This window comes from Choristoneura fumiferana, chromosome 13, assembly GCF_025370935.1.
Source record: "Choristoneura fumiferana chromosome 13, NRCan_CFum_1, whole genome shotgun sequence".
Taxonomy (NCBI): Eukaryota; Metazoa; Arthropoda; class Insecta; order Lepidoptera; family Tortricidae; genus Choristoneura; species Choristoneura fumiferana.
In genome coordinates, this window is record NC_133484.1 from 10379371 (window position 1) to 10385370 (window position 6000).

Below are 6000 nucleotides of genomic sequence, written 5' to 3' on the forward strand. Positions count from 1 at the left end.
TTACACACTTATACGTACGCACATACTTACAATCTCACGCATTACAATATTAATAGGATTTAAATAGAATTGGATATTTTAGGTAGGTAATTTCGTGGTATTGACATAACTCGGCTGGTTTAATATTTATTATAAGTTTTAACAGTGAGAATAATTATTTACACATTAAAGTTTTTGCTAAGTTTCAGTTGAAATTCAAATACAAGTAAGTTTAATAAGAATACTTCTACTACTCCTCTCTTTCTTCTTTATTTTTTTTTCTTTATTACTACTACTTTCTTCTTTTCTTATACCTATTCGTATTTTTGTCGATATGTGATAGAAACATGATTTACTTATATTGTTTGGTCGAACATTAAATACTTGTCTAGATACATACAATTTTGCATGAGTGTTCATCATGTAACAAGAAGACTAGACGATGTATATTTTGGAATTTCCTATAGGAGTTCCGGCTGTCTTTGCTTATATTGTGGTTTTTAACACACTAAAACTTAATCTTTCCTTTAGGAATGACGTAAAACATGACAATTTGTTTCGTAATCAATCAGGAGTTCCCAAACAAGTCATATAATTTACCAAAAACAACACCACACGAAAAATACTCAATGTTAAAAAAGTCGCCTTAAGGAAACGTGATAGTTTGTATGCTTAGACGTATGTTTGTTACTCAACTCATTCACGCTTCAATTTGATTAACTTTGATTAATTGATACGATAGGTTTTGTCACGAAATATTCTAAAGCTCTCGCGGTACGAGTATCCGGTTATACGCATATAAAATTGTGGGCAAAACTAGTATTAAGATTGGTTTTTTGGAATCTTTTTGTATTTTTTATTTCAATTCCAAATTTTTACTTTTACGGTCATCCCGTAAAATCTAAATTGAAAATACAAACTGAAATATATAAAAACCATAAAAATAAGACCATCACTGGGAACCGAACCCAGGTCCTCGGTATTCCGTAGGTACCGCGTGCTATACCGCTACACCACTGATGGTCAACGGTACAGACACGAATTTCCCCTAAACAAACAACAAACAAGCTGAGATATGAGGCGCATAGGGGAAATTCGTGTCTGTACCGTTGACCATCAGTGTTGTAGCGGTATAGCACGCGGTACGGAATACCAAGGACCTGGGTTCGATTCCCAGTGATGGTCTTATTTTTCTGGTTTTCTGTGCATCTATATTTCAGTTTGTATTTTCAATTTAGGTTTCACGGGATGACCGTAAAAGTAATAATTTGGAATTGAAATAAAAAATACAAAAAGATTCCAAAAAAACAATCTTAATTTGAGTGCTTAGTAACGACATCTCTTGTCCGGGTGAGCGGTTAGTTCCAATGGAGTGCCGAAAAAAGTTTCTCGATGAGGGCTACGGTATAGATGTCGCTAGCGTCACTGCTTAAGTGGCTAGCATAAGAAAAAACAAACTAAAATATGAGGTGCATAGGAGAAATTCGTGTCTGTACCGTTGACCATCAGTGGTGTAGCGGTATAGCACGCGGTACGGAATACCGAGGACCTGGGTTCGATTCCCAGTGATGATTTTATTTTTCTGGTTTTTCTGTGCATCTATATTACAGTTTGTATTTTCAATTTAAAACTATTATTGGAGTTAAAGAGTTTTATTGATAAAAATACGATTTAAGCCTTTAATGATATCCTACTATTTTAAATTTACAAATCAAATTAAAATTGAAGAAAATTGAACCCCTCGAATTAGAGTCAATATATATAAATGTAACTTAAAAAAACAACCTAAAATTACTAAAAGTTGCTCCGAAGCGGTAACGTTTCGTGTGCTCTGCCCACCCCATTTGGGAATGTGTGTGTGTGTGTGTGTGTGTGTGTGTAGAAAAACAATAATGTTTTTAAAAATAAACTTTAAACTATCGTAAGAAATAATATAAGATATTAATTCCGAATTCCTAGTTCAGAAATATGCTCATCACGTACCTATTATTACTTAGTTTTTTCACTTTTTCGTATACGAGATATATATCTTACAACGAATTCCTGTCATGGTTCTACTCTTCGTTGACTGGGCGCTCGACAAAATAAAAGTTTATCAAACAGTCGTGAGCTTGGAGCCGAGGGAGCAACAATTTATGACATACCAAAACTTAGTCTACAACAAAGTTCTTAATTTGATATTAGCTTAAATAGACAACTTGCTGAAATAAATCTGTAGCTAATATTCTCTCAAACAGTTCAATATATACAATAATTAGATAAGTATACTTAGTTAGATAAGTACTATATGGGTGAAGCCAGATGAGCGTAATTTTTTGAGTTGTGAGTCGCATGTATACGCGACTTCGAAAATACTCTCGTAACGTAATTTTGAGTCACCGTGTGGCACAAATTGAACTTTTGTACAAAACTGAAAGCAATAGAAATTACGAGACCGAAAATACTTGACTCAACTTAAAAAATTACTCTTGTCTGGCTTCACCCTTACAGATAGGTACAGTAGTTTGGGAAAATCTCTACATTTTTGAAGAAGTTCAAGAATTTGTTCTTTGAATTATTTATCTTTTTAAGCATCCTAGGCATAAAAGCAGATATTCTACTATTTTATATTACAAAATAGTTTAAAATTATCATTAATTTGAACCCCCTTCTAAAATTAGAATCATTACATCTATCTGTATATATATTATATTATATATAATATAATATATAATATAATAATATTATATAAATAAAAATGAATCACAAAATGTGTTGCTAAGCGCAAAACTTGGGAACGACTGGTCCGATTTCGCTAATTCTTTTTTTGTTGTGTTCATTACTATCAGGAGAAGGTTTTTATGGAAGAAAATACAGAAAAAAAACAACGGGGGCGAAGCCGCGGGGAACAGCTAGTTTGAAATAAAGGTCAACCATTGATACTTATAAAGTAAAAAAAGTAAACATTAAAAAAATCACTCACCTAAAAATAATAAACAGGACACACACAATGTTAACACGTTAACTGTCGCTTAATTTTATTTTAACGGTCCGTTTAACTCCACTGGCTTGCGCAGGCGGCGCTGCGGCTTGTTCGAGCGAACTAAACCGAAAGAAGGGGCACAAGGAAATTTATTTATACAGCCACAGCGGGGATAAAGTTAGATAGTTTTTCGCACTAGAATAATTATTAGATTAGATAGATTAGATTTATTTATTACCTTTTGAAAAATCCATACTAATATTATAAATGCGAAAGTGTCTGTGTTTGTATGTTTGTCCGTCTTTCACGTCGAAACGGAGCGACAGATCCACGTGATTTTTGGCATAGAGATAGTTTGTGGGCCAGAGAGTGACATAGGCTACTATTTATCCCGGAAAATGGAGCGTGCGATAACCGAATTCCACGCGGACTAAGCCACGGGCAAAAGCTAGTACATTATAAACACATGGCAGGGAATAAGAAATTCACAAAAGGATCGTCAAATGTATAGAAAAAAAAATTAATTTACAATGTCAAATTAGAGGAAAATTAAATAATAATAATTAAAGGTAAAAACAGCTATGCTTGATCATTTGTTGAGAATGTTTAATTTATTGTCATAACTGTATGTATTCAGACTATTATCAATGAGGGAATGACCATAGGGCTGGTGCATTTCTCGCCGAACGTATAGGGATCACCAATCCAGCGCGGAAATTCAGCCAGCCTTGTGGGCACTCTTCCGCAGAGACTAAGACCTAGGCGAAATGTATGTATAGTTAAGTTAGTTTTAGGATAGTTTTTACCTCAATTATACCAGAATAATAATGCGTCTGTCTGTTTAAATAAATTGTCTGAGTCTGAGTTCACTGTATTTGTCTTCAGTGATTAGCTCTACCTTGACGAAGGTTGAATAAGAGATACCTATGAGATCGTAAACGATGTTATAAAGTGAAACTATTGAATTTTTTAAAAACAATACGAGATTTTAGATTTAAACCCGGTTTTAAAATACCTATCCAACGATATACCCCACACTATAGGGTTAGTCCAGAATATCCACAATCACCCCGCTAATTTCTATGGGAAGTACCCTAATAAAGTTTTTTTTTTATTTTTTATTTAAACTGTCGGCGTGACTGATATGTATATTTATGCCAAAAAATTACAGCTGTCTAGTACTAACGGCCTCTTAGCCGCGGACAGACAGATAGACGGACAAACATAGCGAAACTATAAACATCGTATATTCGCATTCTATCGCATCATTTTCTTCACAGAGTTTTCCTTACAAATACCAATCTATCTACGAAATACATATAATATACCTATCGATCGTAACTTCCTGATCAGAAATTCGTTTCTTGTTATTGTTTTGGAAACTGCAATTTTCTGAAGTGAAAGGTTCCACGTGTTCTATGAAATGTTTGTGTCAGAGAAATAAAATATTTACTTACCTATAAACCACCTAAATTGGATCTGTAGTTCTGAAATAAGGGATGAATGAACAGACTAATGGTTGATATACGTACCTACTTAGGTACGCTTCAGATCCTTGTGATCTTGTGTTGTGCTTGTTGCTTTTTACGACATAAAATAATGCAACTAGCTTATCTTAAAATCTTAAAGTTAAGTGGGTAAGTCTGCACGCAAACGACATAGTTGGTAATTTCATTTAAAAAGAACAAGCGTTTTATTTTAAATAAATAACAATAATTATAGAGTACTAGCTGGTGCCCGCGGCTTCGCCCCCGGTGTAGTTTTTTTTTTATTTTCTAAATTTTCTTTTGTAAGATAACCTTCTCCTGACAATAGCAAACACAACAAAAAAAGAATTAGCGAAATCGGTCCAGCCGTTGACGCGTGATGCCGTGACCAAGGGAAATAGGGATTCATTTTTATAGTTTCGCCATGTCTGTCTGTCTGTCTGTCCTTCCGTCCGCAGCTTTGCTCAGGGACTATCAATGCTAGAAAGCTGTAATTTTGCACGAATATGTATGTAAACTATGCCAACAAAATGGTACAACAAAATTTCAAAAAAAAAATTTTTTTAGTGTACCCCATAGACGTAAATTGGGGGTGATTTTTTTTCTCATCCAACCTTGTAGTGTGGGGTATCGTTGGATTTGCTAAAACGATTTTTCGATTCAGTGATTTTTTTGCAAAATATTTAACTTTAAAGCGAAAATTTTCATTAAAATCGAGCGTCCGCCCCCCCTCTAAAATCGAAACCGGTGGGTGGAAAATTTTGAAAAAATTAAGAATGGTAGTAAGTATATCAAACTTTCATGGAAAACTAACGGCTAAGTTTGCTTGAGAATTACGAGTATTAGTAGTTTATCCCCCTTATTCATAAACGACAATCAAACCTATTTTAGTTAAAACGCCGCTAAAATTCGTTTGTCCTTATCTGTCACTTCGACATTTGTATTTGTTAGAAAAGGACAAAGCATTTGTTAGTTAACATAGGCTTGTTAAGTTTTATGAATAAGGGGGTAAGAGTAAATAGCAGCCTAAGGTATAAAATATACCTAAACTTGGAAGATTCCGTATAAAATACAAATCCTTAGAAAAATATTACTTATTTTTTTCGTAATGGCTACGGAACCCTATTTTGGGCGTGTCCGATACGCTTTTGGCCGGTTTTATATATTAAAAAATATAAGATTATGCGTCAACCGGCTCCTTGCAAACCACGTCGGCTATATAGCGTAGGCTCTTAGGCCCGCCGCCCCGGGTAGGGTACAGGTTAAATACAAGGTTTTGATATTTTTGTACTAAACTTACATATAAACACAGGAAATTCTGCACAAACTTGGGAAACAAATCAATGGTGTGTGTGTGTGAAGTTCCCAATCCGCACTGGGCCCTCGTGGGAGCAACGACCCAAGCCCTCTCATTCTAAAAGGAGGCCCGTGTCCAGCAGTGAGAGGTATCGTATTATAGGGTGGAATGATGGGATGATAGTGTATTTTCAGTGTTCAATATAAATAATAAATAAATAAATATCACGGGACAATTCACACCAATTGACCTAGTCCCAAAGTAAGCTTAGCAAA

General features: G+C 34.6%; 1 protein-coding gene across 2 annotated transcripts in view; it reads right to left on the bottom strand.

Moving 5' to 3' along the window:
- Pxd (Peroxidase) overlaps positions 1-3056 on the bottom strand; it is a 141826-nt gene extending 138770 nt beyond the window's left edge. For both annotated transcript variants that reach the window (XM_074096234.1, XM_074096232.1), the window contains exon 1: positions 2942-3056. The gene's annotated coding sequence lies outside the window, so the exon portion shown is untranslated. The remainder of the gene's footprint in view (positions 1-2941) is intronic.
- Positions 3057-6000: the final 2944 nt, after the last annotated feature.